General features: G+C 51.5%; 1 long non-coding RNA gene across 2 annotated transcripts; it reads right to left on the bottom strand.

The window, feature by feature from the left end:
• Window positions 1-7,194: 7,194 nt before the first annotated feature.
• Window positions 7,195-10,676, bottom strand: LOC102159603 (uncharacterized). 2 transcript variants are annotated; one of them, XR_307292.4, is made up of 2 exons: window positions 10,550-10,676; window positions 7,195-7,430 (listed from the first exon to the last, which is right to left on the bottom strand). It is a non-coding gene; the product is annotated as an uncharacterized LOC102159603 (long non-coding RNA). The 2 variants fall into 2 exon arrangements; XR_014825215.1 differs by lacking the exon at window positions 10,550-10,676 and adding an exon at window positions 9,501-9,638.
• Window positions 10,677-13,965: the final 3,289 nt, after the last annotated feature.

The raw sequence follows: 13,965 nt of genomic DNA on the forward strand, positions 1-13,965 counted from the left end.
TGATCCGACTTCAGTTCAGGATGGAGCAGCTGGTTTTTTGTCAAGATGACATCTACAGGGTGGATCTCAAAGCGGTCCGGGAGGAGCTCTTCAACCCGGTGGCGGAACATCCGCAGAGCCTGCAGCTGAGGCTGCCTTTCGTAAACGGACCGTCTCCTGTTTCCTCCATCACCGAGATCGGGGTGCACGTGAACGCGTACTTCATGGTGAGTGTACCGGGGTCCGGGGTCGCGCGCGATGCTCCCTGCCCCGCGAGGGCTGCTGCGGTCTCCTGGCTGCCAGCGGCTCAGCCGAGCCGAGAAGAGAAGGCCCACTGCTGGGACCAAGCGCTTTCGGCTGCGAAAAACCACTCAGGTGTTATCTCCTTATAGTTTGACCGTCACCCTATCGAGGCGCTTTTCAAGGTTTTTCCTGTGGCAGAGAGCACATCCTCAGAACGAATCGAACGTTCTTTACAGTTTATGCTAGGCACAGATCGCAAAATTACCGTTATCAGAATATAGCAAAACACAACAAGCACTGATGTTACCGCTTCTAACACAGCTTTCCTTCGTGTTCAGAAGATACTCCGCTTTGAACTGTCTCCAACTGGCTGCTCTGCAAAGCGCGGGCGAAATGCCTTTCCCTAGATCTTGTGTCCCTGTCGACTTGGAGATTTCTAACCTCCATCCGTGCAAAAGTATTAGGGTGTACAGAAAGGAAGGTAGCTTCTCAACTGCGCAGAAGCCCAAGTGGTTTTGTTTTTGGGGGGCCACCCGTGGCATATGGAAGATCCCGAGCCTGGGATTTGGTCCAAGCCACAGCTGCGACCTATGCCACAGCTGCAGGGATGCAGGATCTTTAACCCACTGCACGACAGTGGGAACTCAAGAAGCCCTTCTTGATCAGAATAGAACGGAGAGTTACTCAGACGTGAGGTCCAGCTGCCAGGCAAACGAGATGCTGGTGAGGAGGGGACAAGGCGAGCACTGAAGCGGGTCCCCGTCTGCTCCCAGAAAGGGCTTGGGTTCCCAGGGCCACGAGGTCTCTCCAGGGAGGTGGAGTGGAGGTGGGGAGGAGCTCCTGGCAGGCGGGGATGTCCAGAACGTGGTATGGGTTTGCCAGTCTACAGCGGGCTTCTTCGTGCCAGAGGGAATACCCGGGTGGTGAGAACTGGGTGAGCCCAATAGCCCCTTCCCTTGGTTTGGTACTGACCACTGGAGTGGAGGGGGACGGGACCCCAGGACCGAGCAACGTGGCTGTCCACGCATCTGAGACTGCGTCTGCAACCACGGGCTTGGCCAAGGCCTCTCCAGCTGACTTTTCTTACCCCCCCTTCCAGGGGACCTCCCAACGTCTGGCCAACCAGATCCCATTCATAATTCAATACTGTGTGCTCCAAGAAAGCAGAGATCACTTGCAGAAAGCCATGATGCAGATGCTGCAGGGAAGAGAACAGTATTCTTGGCTGCTTCAAGAAGAGAGCCACACTTCTGCCAAGAGGCATTTCCTGAAGGAGAAAATTCACCGGCTGGCTGAAGCACGGCACACTCTCAGCAAATTCGCTCAGTCATTACAGGGGTAAACTCCCCAAAGAACCCCAGTACTTCTGGATTTTTGCTTCTGTCTGTCCTTGGAAGGGAGGTGGTATAGCAGGTGGCTTCTGGTCTGGGGCCGGACTCTTCTGTCCTTGCCTGTCTCTGTCTTTGCTGTACTGTACCCTCAGCACCAGAGCTTCTGTCTGAAACTCACGTGTGCGCAGTGCTGTCAGCTTGGCCGGGAATCTTCCTCCCCCTCCAGGAAGAGGGGGCTGTCCAGCCCTTGTGTCCCCTAACCCCAGTTACAGTATTCTTAACGACTGCTACCATTCGTTGTTAAGGGATCACCTCTCCCCCTTAGACCCTGAGACCTCAGAGGGGTAAGGTCAGTATCCTGTTCTTTTGTATTTCCGGAATCCTGCAGCGTGCCCAGCACGTGGGAGCCACGTAATACGTATCTCATTGAACAAATGAATGGGGGCCATGACCTGAAGCTCTGGCTTCAATCCAGACCTTGGTCGCTGGGGATGGCACCCCTTAGCTGGTCACTCAGATAAATTCGGTCATGCCACCTTCTTCCCGGGCTTTGCTGTGATGGTATCTCCCGGTCCCCAGGAGGAAGGCGGCTGAGTGGTACTGGTTTTAATCTCTGTTGTTTCCCATTGCAGTGAGCTCCCACGGCTCTGTTAAGTCTTCGAGAGAAACTGAATAAGGAAAAACTTACTTTTTTAAAACAAGAGCTTAACACAAGTGGTCATCTCTCCATCGGAGGATTATGGCTAATTTTAATTTCTTCTTCACGCTAAGCTCTAATGAGCTCACAGGAACTTTCAGAGGGCTAAGAGAAACCATTTTTACCCACTATGTGTCCCAAAGCAGGTGTTCAAAAATGCCAGCAAATCCTCCCTCCCTCCAGTGCCTCTTTTTTTCTTTACTTCTCGGTCCGCAGAGCAACCCTGACTTCTAAAGCTCCTGCAGCCAGTTCTTAGGTTGAGTTCTTTAATACGTTCTGAGTCAGTTTTTGTACCTGGTGTTAGGGAAGCATCCACCTTCACTCTTTTGCATCTGGATATCCAGTTTCCCCAGCACCGTTCGTTGAAAAGACTGCTCTTTCCTGTTGATCTTGGCACCCTTGTCAAAAATCTTTCGGCCACATGTGCATGACTTGTTTCTGGGCTCTGTTCTGTTCCTTGCCTGTATGACCGTGTTCACGTTCTTACCACACTCTTTTGATCATTGTAGGATTATAGTAAGCCTTGAAATCAGGAAGGGTGAATACTCTAGCTTTGTTCTATTTTTCTTTTTCTTTTTAAATTTTATCTTTATTAAATGTCGTGCCAATTTCTGTTGTACAGCAAAGTGCCCCAGTCCCACACACACACACACACACACACACACACACACACACACACACACACGTTCTTTTTCGTATGTTATCATCTTCCATCATGTTCTATCCCAAGAAGTCGCATATAGTTCCCTGTGCTGGACAGCAGGACCTCATTGCTTATTTATTCTAAATGCAATAGTTTGCATCTACTAACCCCCAACTCCCTGTCCAGCCCACTCCTTCCCCCTCCCTTTTGGCAACCACAAGTCTGTTCTCTATGAGTCTGCTTCTGTTCATTTGTGCCATATTTTAGATTCCACGTATAAGAGATATCATATGGTATTGGTCGTTCTCTTTCTGACTCACTACACTTAGTATGAGACTCTCTAGTTTCATCTATGTTGCTGCAAATGGCATTATTTCATGGTTTTTTATGGCTGAGTATCTTTCTTTATGGTTGTTTCATTGGTTATTTGGGGTTCCTTGAAATCCCATGTGAATTTTTTATATGGATTTTAGGATGGGTAAAATGTCATTGGGATTTTGATAGAAACTGCACTGACTCCTTTTAGGTCACGTTGGGTGCTGTTTGCACCTTAACAATATTGGGTCTTTCAATCCATGAACATAGGATGTCTTTCCATTTATCTGTGTCTCTTTAATTTCTTCTGGCAATCCATGTTTTGTAGTTTTCAGTGTTTGAGACTTTCAGTTCCCTAGTTAATTAGCAAGTATTTTATTCTTTTTGATGTTATTATAAATGGAATTATTTTCTTAATTTCCTTTTCAGATTGGTCACTGTTAGTTTCCGTATATGCAACTCATTTTTGTGTATTGGTTTTATATCCTGCTACTTTGGTGAATTCATTTAGTAGTTGTAAGAATTTTTGTGGCATATTTACCATTTCTACATATAAGGTCATATCATCTGTGAACAGGGATGAATTTACTTCTTCCTTTCTGACTCGGATGCCTTTTCTTTCTTTATCTTGCCCAATTGCTCTGGCTAGGACTTCCAAAACTGTATTGAATACAAGTGGTAAAAGTGGGGAATCCTTGTCCTGCAAAGTGACTCTGGTTTTAGGGAACTTTGGTAAATATCGAAACTAACAATTATGAGAAGACAATTAAATGACAAAACATTGGTCTCAGTGTAGGTGTCATACTTTTTTTTCCTTCTTGGCGTTTCCCCTCGTTTTATGAATCGGGTCACTCGTACACATAGTTAGTAGCAGGGCTGAAGAGAAGAATCAAATCTCTTCATATTATAAATGCTGTTGTGGACAATAAAGTCTGAGAAAAACAAAGCCTGATGTTTACTCTTGGGTCCGTGAGTTGTACACTCAAAGCGTCCCCTTACTGTGCTCCACTCACCTGTACACATACACACAGCCTCAACCAAAGCTCATTTACACCTCCGGACTGACCCCAAACCCAGGTGCCGGGTGTTCAGGGAAGATGCTTGGGGCCAGGTGTGTGCTTCCATCACAAAGCACCACCAACTGGATGGCACAGAACAACGGTAGTTTGTCCTCTCACGGTTCTGGAGGCCAGAAATCTGAAGTCCAGGTGTCAGCAGAGTGGGTTCCTCCTGGAGGCTCTGCGGGAAAATCTGCCCCAGCCTCTCTCCCAGCTTCCAGTGGCTCCAGCTACCCTCAGCTTTCCTTAGCTTGTGGTGCATCCCTCCAGCCTCTGTCCGCCCCCCCACCCCCTTCTTTGCTTTTTAGGGTCACATCTGCAGCATATGGAGGTTTCCAGGCTAGAGGTCGAATCAGAGCTACAGCTGCTGGCCTACATCACAACCACAGCAACGCCAGATCTGAGCCACGTCTGCGACCTACACCACAGCTCATGGCAATGCCAGATCCTTAATCCACGGAGCGAGGCCAGGGATCGAACCTGCAACCTCATGGTTCCTAGCTGGATTTGTTTTGGCTGTCTTCCTCTGTGTCTCTTTATATCGTCTTTATATCATCTTCTATCCTTTATCTTTTTTTTTTTTTTTGGTCTTTTGTCTTTTTAGGGCCACACCTGCAGCATATGGAGGTTCCCAGGCTACGGGTCCAATCAGAGCCACAGCTGCTGGCCTACACCACAGCCACAGTAACGCAGGATCTGAGCCTCATCTTCGACCTACACTACAGCTTATGGCAATGCCAGATCCTTAACCCACTAAGCAAGGCCAGGGATTGAACCCGCAACCTCATGGTTCCTAGTCAGATTCGTTTCCACTGTGCCACGACAGGAACTCCTATCCTTTCTCTTTTGAAGACGCCAGTCACTGAGTTGAGATCTCACCCTAAATCCAGGATGATCTCATCTCTGGATTCTTTGCTTAATTATGGACAAAGAATTTATTTCCAAATAAGGTAAGATTCACAGGCTCCAGGGGGTAGGATGTGGACCTATCTTCTGGGGAGACATAACTCCAGCTGGAACTGAGCAGAACCCTGTGCCCACCCCGCCCACAAGGACAAAGACCCCTCTATGTCCCCTGCCTCTTGTTTGTAGAAAAACTGAAGACTCACCAAAGAGCGGTCTCGAGCAGTCAGTGATTAGGACAGTAGAGCCAGGGACTCGGTGTGCGATGCACACTCCTGAGCTGTTTCTCAGACACTGTAACTGCCACCAGAGGGGGAGAGCTACCTGCCCGAGGACCAGACTAGCGCCATGACATAAGCTGGTCCGTTTTGAGCTGCGCTGAGTCTATGGCCAGCACCATGCCAAGAACTGGCCTCAAGAGAATGGGTTCACCCTTTTGCTCGTGATAATCTCTATCTCTGTGGGCATCCAAATAATGACAGCTTGTTCTGCCCATATACGCCAGCAACTAAGATCATCTGCAAAGAGATGCCAGAACCCACGCTAACATCTTCCACTCTGAGAACACGGCGCCGGGGGTCAGCATGGAGAAGTTACGGAGGAAGACAGACCTTCGCCCTAATCCCGTAGAAATGGGGTGATGTCTGACAAGTGCGGCTGTAAGTCGCTCTTTCGTCCCTGTCTTACTTGCCAATTTCTGTTCCCCTGAGTTACAAAAACGAGATCACTAGGTGGCATTTAGCCTAACTCTCAACTTAGGCTCTACTGAATAGACACAATGCCCTGCCTAACCTGTTGATCCTTCTCTGGATTAAAAGAAGAAGTGATAAAGCATGGCGAGCCCTCTATCCCCTGCAGCCCCCTTAGTGATCCCGCGGGCAGACCCCACAGGCAGGATGACACAGGAAGAGAGATGACGGGGAGTCAGCCAGCCTGCACGCCACGGAAGAGGACGCAGAACCCAGCCTTCTGCCTCAACGACTGACTGCGATTTCTTCTCCTTTTTCTCTTTAAAAACTGTCATAGCTGAGCAGAATCTTCGCAGTTAGTCTTTGGGGACCTGAGTCCACCTTGTCCCCAGAGTGCTGGCTTTCTGATTAAGGCAGCTTTCCTTGCTGCCAACATTTGCCTCCCACATACTGACTTTTGAACAATGAGCAGCTGAACCTGAGCTCAGTAACAAAGCCACTACACCAGCTTCCCAGCAGGTCAGAGCATGAATCTTCAGAGCTTAACCCATGCACGAGTGTTCTCCACTCACAACGAGGTGATCCAAGGCAGGGTGGCAGGACTCTGAGCCACACTGTCACTTAGCGTTCCAGCCTCCTCTATCCAGTGGCTCCACCATTACAGGGGTCCTCAGTCCTCCACCGGACCCTCGCTGTCTGTCCAGCAGGTGAGACAAGAGAGAGAGCTGAGAATTGCAAGGAAGGTGTCCAGGAGCCGGGCCCTGGAGCCGTGTGCATCACTTCTTCCCACTCTGCAGCCACATCTCACTGCAAGGCAGGCTTGGGAAATATGGTCCAGCTGAGCAGCCAAGAGGAGGAGGAAGTGGGATTTGGGTATGAGCCGTCCATCAATACATCCATGGGAAGACTCTGAACACAGCACGGGAGTCAAGAAACAGACATACTCCCTGTTCTTATCCCAGGCTACACACACGCACTCACTCCATGTTATGGTGGATCTGAGGTTTTGTTGACAACAATTATGGAAACCCACATGAGAACAAGCAAAGTTAGCTTAGTCATAACTGGCTGTCGTGAGGGGGTCCGTCACTGCCACGTTTTGGCCGAGACTCAAAGGCAGGCAGAGGAGTGGGCAAGCTTTATAGTGGAACAGAGGGAAGGCTTCCATTGCTCTAAGAAACTGCTCTGGAGAGGTTAGGGAGGAGCCAGAATATATAGGAACTGTTTTTTGGTTTGGATTTTTTTGTTTTGTTTTGTTTTGTTTTTTGCTAGGAAAAACCTGGGCTCAAGCATAAAAAGATGACTGCTCATCGCAAAAACCAGACCTCTCGACATACTGATTTCAGTGCTTTTGTATATATGGGGAGATGCAAGAACCTGGGGTCATTGACATTTTTTCCTTAGGGATGTAGCTTAACTATCTAGGGGCCAGTCCGTCTGACACACACGATGCTTTCTGTTTTTCTCCAGCCTCAGTTTCCTTCAGGGGCACCATGGGTGGGCAACTGTGGTGGCCAGTGGCTTGATCCTTGTGGAACTGGAATAACGGCAGCCTTTTTTTTCTTGATGGTCCTAAATTAAAAGTAGGGACAAGAAAATTAGGGATTCTGCCAGTTATTAACCAAATTGAAACTGCGCCCTCTAGAGTCGACAGAAGCTGTTAACAGGCATTCGTGCACTTGTCTTGCAGACTAACAAATTAAGGGAACAGCTTGTGAAAACCTCCCAGCTTGTAAATTGCCTTCAAGGACCAAACTCCCTCTAGTTTGGGTTGTTTTGTTTTTTCTCTTTAATTGCTCGCATTCCCATCTTCGCCTCGCCCAGTTTTTTACAGGACCTTGGAGTCGAGTCTCGTACAGTTGCCACCTAAGGCTCGTTGGGACCACTGACCCTAACGCTGGGTTTGTCCCATGAGTGGACTTTGGATGTCAGAGGGCTGGAAACTGCCCCCTCCCGTCATGCAAAGCGCCTCCTCTGTGAACCTGCAGAAACCTGCATCCCAGATGCTCCTGTGCCAAACACCAACTTCCACCCCCTCCCCCAGCTCCAGTCACCTTTCCCCGCGGCTAAGACCACCCTGCTTCTCCCTTAAATGCCTCAGCCCCCTTGCCTTCAGGGGCTTGTCCCCCTTCTCCACGCTTGGCTGCCTCGTGAGTAAACACTTGCCTGGCGGCAAACAGACCTGATCTGGTGACAAAGTCCCGGTCCCTTGAGGCTAACCGTTAGAGGAGTTGGTTGACTTCCTGAATTGCTGGTAGAAATCGAACCGGGCAGAATGCGATTTGGGACTCAGTCGAGTGTATGTTCCCCTGTCTCGGCTCAGAAAGGACTCAGCGAGAGGCAGAGGGACAGGTAAGGCAGGCGTTCGTTAGCATGGGATGCAACGGAGAAATACAAGCTGAAGAGCAAAGGAGGGCCATGCCCAGAACCTAGTGGGCTACGGTTTTATCATCAAAGGAAAAGCGGGGAGAAGAGACCATTTTCTCCCTTGTTCTTGACTAGACGTTAAACTGCGTCATCAGCTCCTCCTCCACGAGCAGCGGAGTTTTCTTGGCCCTACATGGTCCACCTGGGACGGTCACGGAGCAGGGGAAATGAGCAAAAAGCCAGTAACATATTAAAGTAGAGGAGAGCATTGGTTTCAGCATAATGTCACCTCCCCTATACTTGCGTTTTTGGTCTGTGCAGAGAAGCCTGTCCTGGGAACTCTTAACTTACTAACCTCACCGGGCAGGACGTGGGTCTCCTTTCACTACTATTTTAGAGCCTATTTCATGCTGCTGTGGGGTGGTTTTGTTGCTCAGTGAGCTTGCTTGGTTTGTTGTTAGGCCTGCCTGCTTTCTGGTGTGCTCATTAACTCACAGGGGTCTCCCAGACTTTTTTCTCTGCTTACAATCCCCTGGCGGGATCGACTATTTAATCACCTATGCTGTCCCTTTCCTCTGTCCCAGTCAACAGCCACCTGACTTCCTACAGGTCTGCCTGGCAGACTGGTTTCCTGAACCGGCTCCTGGAGACAGCGGGCTGGCCCCCTGGCTCAGAGTTCTGTTGTCATTGTGTCTGACCCCTGTCCGTGTGCATCTTAAGTCTTTGACAGTTCACCCTACCCTGTGGGACGCTCCTTCCTCCTCCGACCCTGGGTGCTGCAGACTTGCTCCCGAAGGTGAGATCTGTGTTGATCCAAGTCTGGGGGTCTGCCTGCGCTTGAATAGGATCCCTCCCCCCCACCCCCGCCCTCCGTGTTGAGGCGATCCAGAGATTCCTCACTGGGGTGGAAAGGGCTTTCCTGGGGTGGGGGCAGGGAGGGATGGTCTTTTCAATCAGCGGTGCAGGGGTTAAGAAGGAAGACTGTCCGTGGATGCTCTCCCAAGGTGGGATAAACACATTTGGATTTTCCATCTTGTGTCTACCCCGTGTGAGGCCCCTCAATGGCCCTTTTGTCATGCACAGTGTCAGTACTGGGGTTACTCCTTGTGTAACTAATTGCTCCAAATTTTAACCCACAAATTTCTTTTTTTTTCTTTTTAGGGCCACATGTGTGGCACATGGAAGTTCCCAGGCTAGGGGTCGAATCAGAGCTGTAGCTGCCAGCCTCTGCCACAGCCACAGCAATGCAGGATCGAAGCGGCATCTGTGACCCACCCTGCAGCTCACGGCAAAGCCGGATCCTTAACCCACTGAGCAAGGCCAGGGGTTGAACCTGCATCCTCATGGATACGAATCGGATACGAATCGGGTTTGTTCCCACTGAGCCACCATGGGAACTCCCCGAAATTTTCCATCTGTTTCTTCGGCTCAGGAGCTCACTCAGTTCCTTTGCCGCTGACCCAGGGTTTTCCCACGAAGCTGCCGTCCAGCCGGGGGCCAGGCAAGCTGAACCTTCAGCCAAAGGCTCCCATGGGGGAGGATTCACGTCTCTGGAGCAACTGAAAGCTGGCTGGCAGGCCCAGGATGGCTTCTGGAAGGGCAGAAGGAGCTCAGTTTTCATTTCTCTCTAAATGTGTGACTTGGGGCAAAGGAGTCCATCTCCCTGAGCTGCATGTCCTGATTTATTTCTGTGATATTAGGGACCATGCGTGTAGAGAAACCGGCCCAGTGTGTGACATGCTCGTCCACCAACACATGCTGGTTTTCATGCAGTGGGCATTCCTCCACTTCCTAGTCTATGAAACATGGAGCAGCTGAAGCATCCTAGGTTGGAATTTGAAGAATTTTGAAGACTTGGCGGAAAGAACAGCCTGGGCCAATTCCCATCACCCTCTGGGAGAGGCAGGTAACAGGTGCTACTGTGCCGCATCCCACTCTCTGAAAAGTAAACTTTCACCAAGTGCCGCTCACAGAGGGGCAGCTGGCCCTTATCCCGGAAACACGGTTTGGGAACGGCCACTGACCTTCCCTGAGGACTGTGCACTGAGCCACGTGTACACCAAGCCAGCACCCAGGGCTACCAACCCAGCTCCGCCAAAGTGACTGGACCCCGCTTTTCTAACAGGCTCCCAGGTGAAGCCTATACTGCCGGTCCGGGGATCTGCCTTTGAGGAGCGCGGATGGGCGTCACACGCAAAGAGAAAACAAAACGCGGAGTGATATCGGACCCAGGATTCACCCTTCGGGCGGGACAGAGAGGGCGCTGGGCAGGATCGCACTGCTCTTCCCTTCGGCCAGTGCCACCTCGGACCCGGGCGCATTACCTCGGGGAGGGCGGAGAAGACCCGAAGCCTCGCGCGCCCGCCAGCTCCGGAAGAACCGCCGCCGAGCGCGACGCGCTATTGAACGGGAGGAGCAGCCGGGCCAGGCTGCGCGGCGCACGGGCTGCAGGGCTGGGAGGGGGACGGGGCGGGGCCGAGGTATAACCCCGCCCCCGACACGCCCCTCTCCTAGGCTCCACCCCTCCACCCGGACTCCGCCCCCAATTACTGCGTGTCGCTCCGACGCGCTCCGCCCTCGCCTTCCTCTCCCGCCCCTGGATTCTAGAGTCGTGGCTCCAGCTTCAGGTTTTCTGAATCGAGAAGGAGAAAAGAAACGGAAACCGAAACTGAATTGACTGGGAAACGCTAGATCGGGGAAGAGACGATAAAGGAGTCACTCTCTGGAGCTCGCACGAGGGCCACGTCTGCAGGACCCACCAGTCCCCCGACGCACCATACATACATTCATTCATTCATTCTGGAAACATTTATTGAACTATTGTGTGCCAGGAACTGTGCGGGATCCCCAGTACGACAGCAAACATCACCAACCTGATTCCACCCTGTTGACGACTTGGTGACAGCCTGGATGTTCAAAAAAGCCTAGGCAGTGTCATGAGGCCATGGTCCTGGAGAAGGGGGGCGGCTGGGGCATGGGGAATCTCAGACAGGAAGTCCCCTAGGCCTGGAGAAAGACTGAGACAGGCCGCTTCCAGGGAAGAAGCCCAGCGCGCAGGTGCAGGAGGAGCGCCCTGAGCTGGAAATTCTCCTGTCGTGAGGAGGCATATTACATTCAAGCAGTGGGCGTAGAGGGAGGTGAGACTGGGCACAGGCAGGCCTGGCACACCACGCTGAGCAGTTTGGCATACCCCCACCCCTCCCACCCCTGCAGCGGGTCACCCCGCAGCATTTAAACCCGGTGCCGTTCACGTCCCACAGCTGTTTGAGGAAATGCACGGGTTTGCAGGTAGGAAGTGATGCCTGGAAGCTTGCCGGGCCTGGTTTCACCTCTTCGCTGCAAGGCCAGACCAGGCAGGTGATGAGAGGGCTGGACAAGGACCCAAGAGACCCGCAGAGGACTGGGTGCCCACAGCTGCACAGGGAACAGGGCTGAGAGTCAGTGTGAGTGTAATATGCTTCCCTTGGATGCCATGCTTTTGGCAGACACGTTTCAGTGGAGTTAGGGAACAACAGGAAGAGGTGGGACCAGGCAGTGCCACGGTGGAATCTCCAGGGGTTGAGGCTGGGCTCAGTCCCCCTAAAGTCAGCCTATGATTACTGAGCACCTGCTGTCAGTAGATGGTAGGCCTGGGAGAGATACAACCTTGATAAGGCCTTTGTCAAGGTGACAGCCCCACTGGGGAGGTGGCACATCCCTCAGTCTTCAGAACATCCCTCCGAGATGCAAAGCCTCTTTGCCTGAGCTGAGCCAGTTGTGGGGTGGCAGGGGGAGCTGGAAGAGGTGTGACCCAGGCTGAGAAGGAGCACCCCAGGGCAGCCACTGAGACAGGGGTCAGGCAGTTGGGACTGGGCAGGGGAGGAGAATGTCTCCAGAAGCCCAGGGGAATGGAGATAAGCCAGCAGAAGCTGAGCCACCTTCAGGGATGGTGAGTCGGGTGCTGAGTCTGGAGCACAGTTCTCAAGGGCTGAGAGTCTGAACCTTCCTTTGTAAAATCCAGAGTCATCAATGTAGAGGCAGAATATGGTCAACCATTCAGGTGGGAGACTGTGAGCTTCCTGAGAGCAGGAGCTGCATCCTGGCAATTTCAGCAGGGGGCGAAGATGCTACAGACAGTGGACTTGGGAATAAAAACCTAGACTGGGGTCTTAGCTCTTCCGTTTCCTAGTCCTGGGCCCCAGCAGTAACCTCACTCCTGGGCCTCAGTCTCTTCATATGAAAAATGGAAGGGTGGTTGTGAAGCTGAGTTATGCTGGCACCCAGCACCTACTAATGCCGAGCGCATTTGAGCTATTATTGTATTATTGTTATTATTATTATTATTACTTTTTAGGGCTGCACCTGAGGCATATGGAGGTTTCCAGGCTAGGAGTTGAATCGGAGCTGCACCACAGCCACAGCAACAGCAACACGGGATCCAAGCTGCACCTGAGACCTACACCACAGCTCACAGCAATGCCGGATCCTTAACCCACTGAGTGAGGCCAGGGATCAAACCTACATCCTCATGGATGCTAGTCAGATTCATTAACCACTGAGCCACCACAGGAGCTCCAATTGTATTATTATTAAATGATACCCCAAACAAGCCCCTGGGCTCCTCAGGGAACTGACATCTAATGTGCCTTTTGGAAACAGCAGATACCGAAATCCCGGGCTAGGGGGCAAGAGGGGGAGGAGTGTGAGGCAGCTGGGCACCTAAGCTAAGACAGCACTTGCACCCACTGAGAGTGAGAGGCTGCTTATATCGGGCCCAGCAGGCGCCTCTGTCCCGTGCCCCTAGTCGTGGCCCTGGTGCTGGCTTTGGCCCAGGCCAGTTTTGACTTTTGCCAGTGGCTCTTTCTGAATTCATTCCAGGTGTGCCAGGGAGAGCCTCCTGGGGGTTGAGGAAGTAAGATCAGCCCTCAGAGTCTTTGCTCTTTTTGTAAGGAGGAAGTAGCCTAGGCCCAGACCAGTGAGCGGCCAGGCAGGGTTCTGATAACTGGGGTAGTGTGTGTTCTCCCTGCCCTCCAACCTGGTGGGATTTGCTCAGAGACCTGTGGAGCATGGCAGCCTTCAGGCCAGGGAGTTGCTCTGTGGGGCTTCCTCCCCCTCTTTTGGGTGCCACCATATTGAATTGGGTTCCATCCCACTTTCCCCATGTAGACTCCTGCCAGATCAGTAAACGTAAGATGTTGCGGCCATCAAGCCCTCAGCCATTGCAGGCTTGCACACTGAAGGGAGTCGGGATGGAGAAAAGAAAGATACCAGCCCTAGGTAGTTAAAGTGCAATCAAAGGATTGATTCCAATAAGCCCAGCTCTTGTGTCTTCCCATACATAGAAAGGCACGCAATGGGAGTTCCCACCATGGCTCAGCAGCAACGAATCTGACTAGCATCCATGAGGGTGCAGGTTTGATCCCTGGTCTTCCTCAGTGGGTTAAGGATCCGGCTTTGCCGTGAGCTGTGGTGTAGGTCGCAGACAAGGCTCACATCTGGTGTTGCTGTGGCTGTGGTGTAGGCCAGCAGCTACAGCTCTAATTGGACCCCTAGCCTGGGAACCTCCATATGCTGCGGGTGTGGCCTTAAATAAAAAAGACAAAAAATAAAAAATTTAAATTTAAAAAAAGCACAAAATGCATCAACTTGAGTTGGCTGGTTTTCTTTAATTCACAGTAATCTTTTGACGTTCCAACTACCTGATTTTTGTTGCAAAAATCCTTGTAAATCCCAGCTGCTCCTAGACCTCTTTGGAGCAGCC

The sequence above is a fragment of the Sus scrofa genome, chromosome 13 (genome assembly GCF_054392235.1).
Source record: "Sus scrofa isolate SSC_HxYL_T2T_F1_AM1 chromosome 13, Sscrofa_HxYL_maternal_Yorkshire_Landrace_v2.0, whole genome shotgun sequence".
Taxonomy (NCBI): domain Eukaryota; kingdom Metazoa; phylum Chordata; class Mammalia; order Artiodactyla; family Suidae; genus Sus; species Sus scrofa.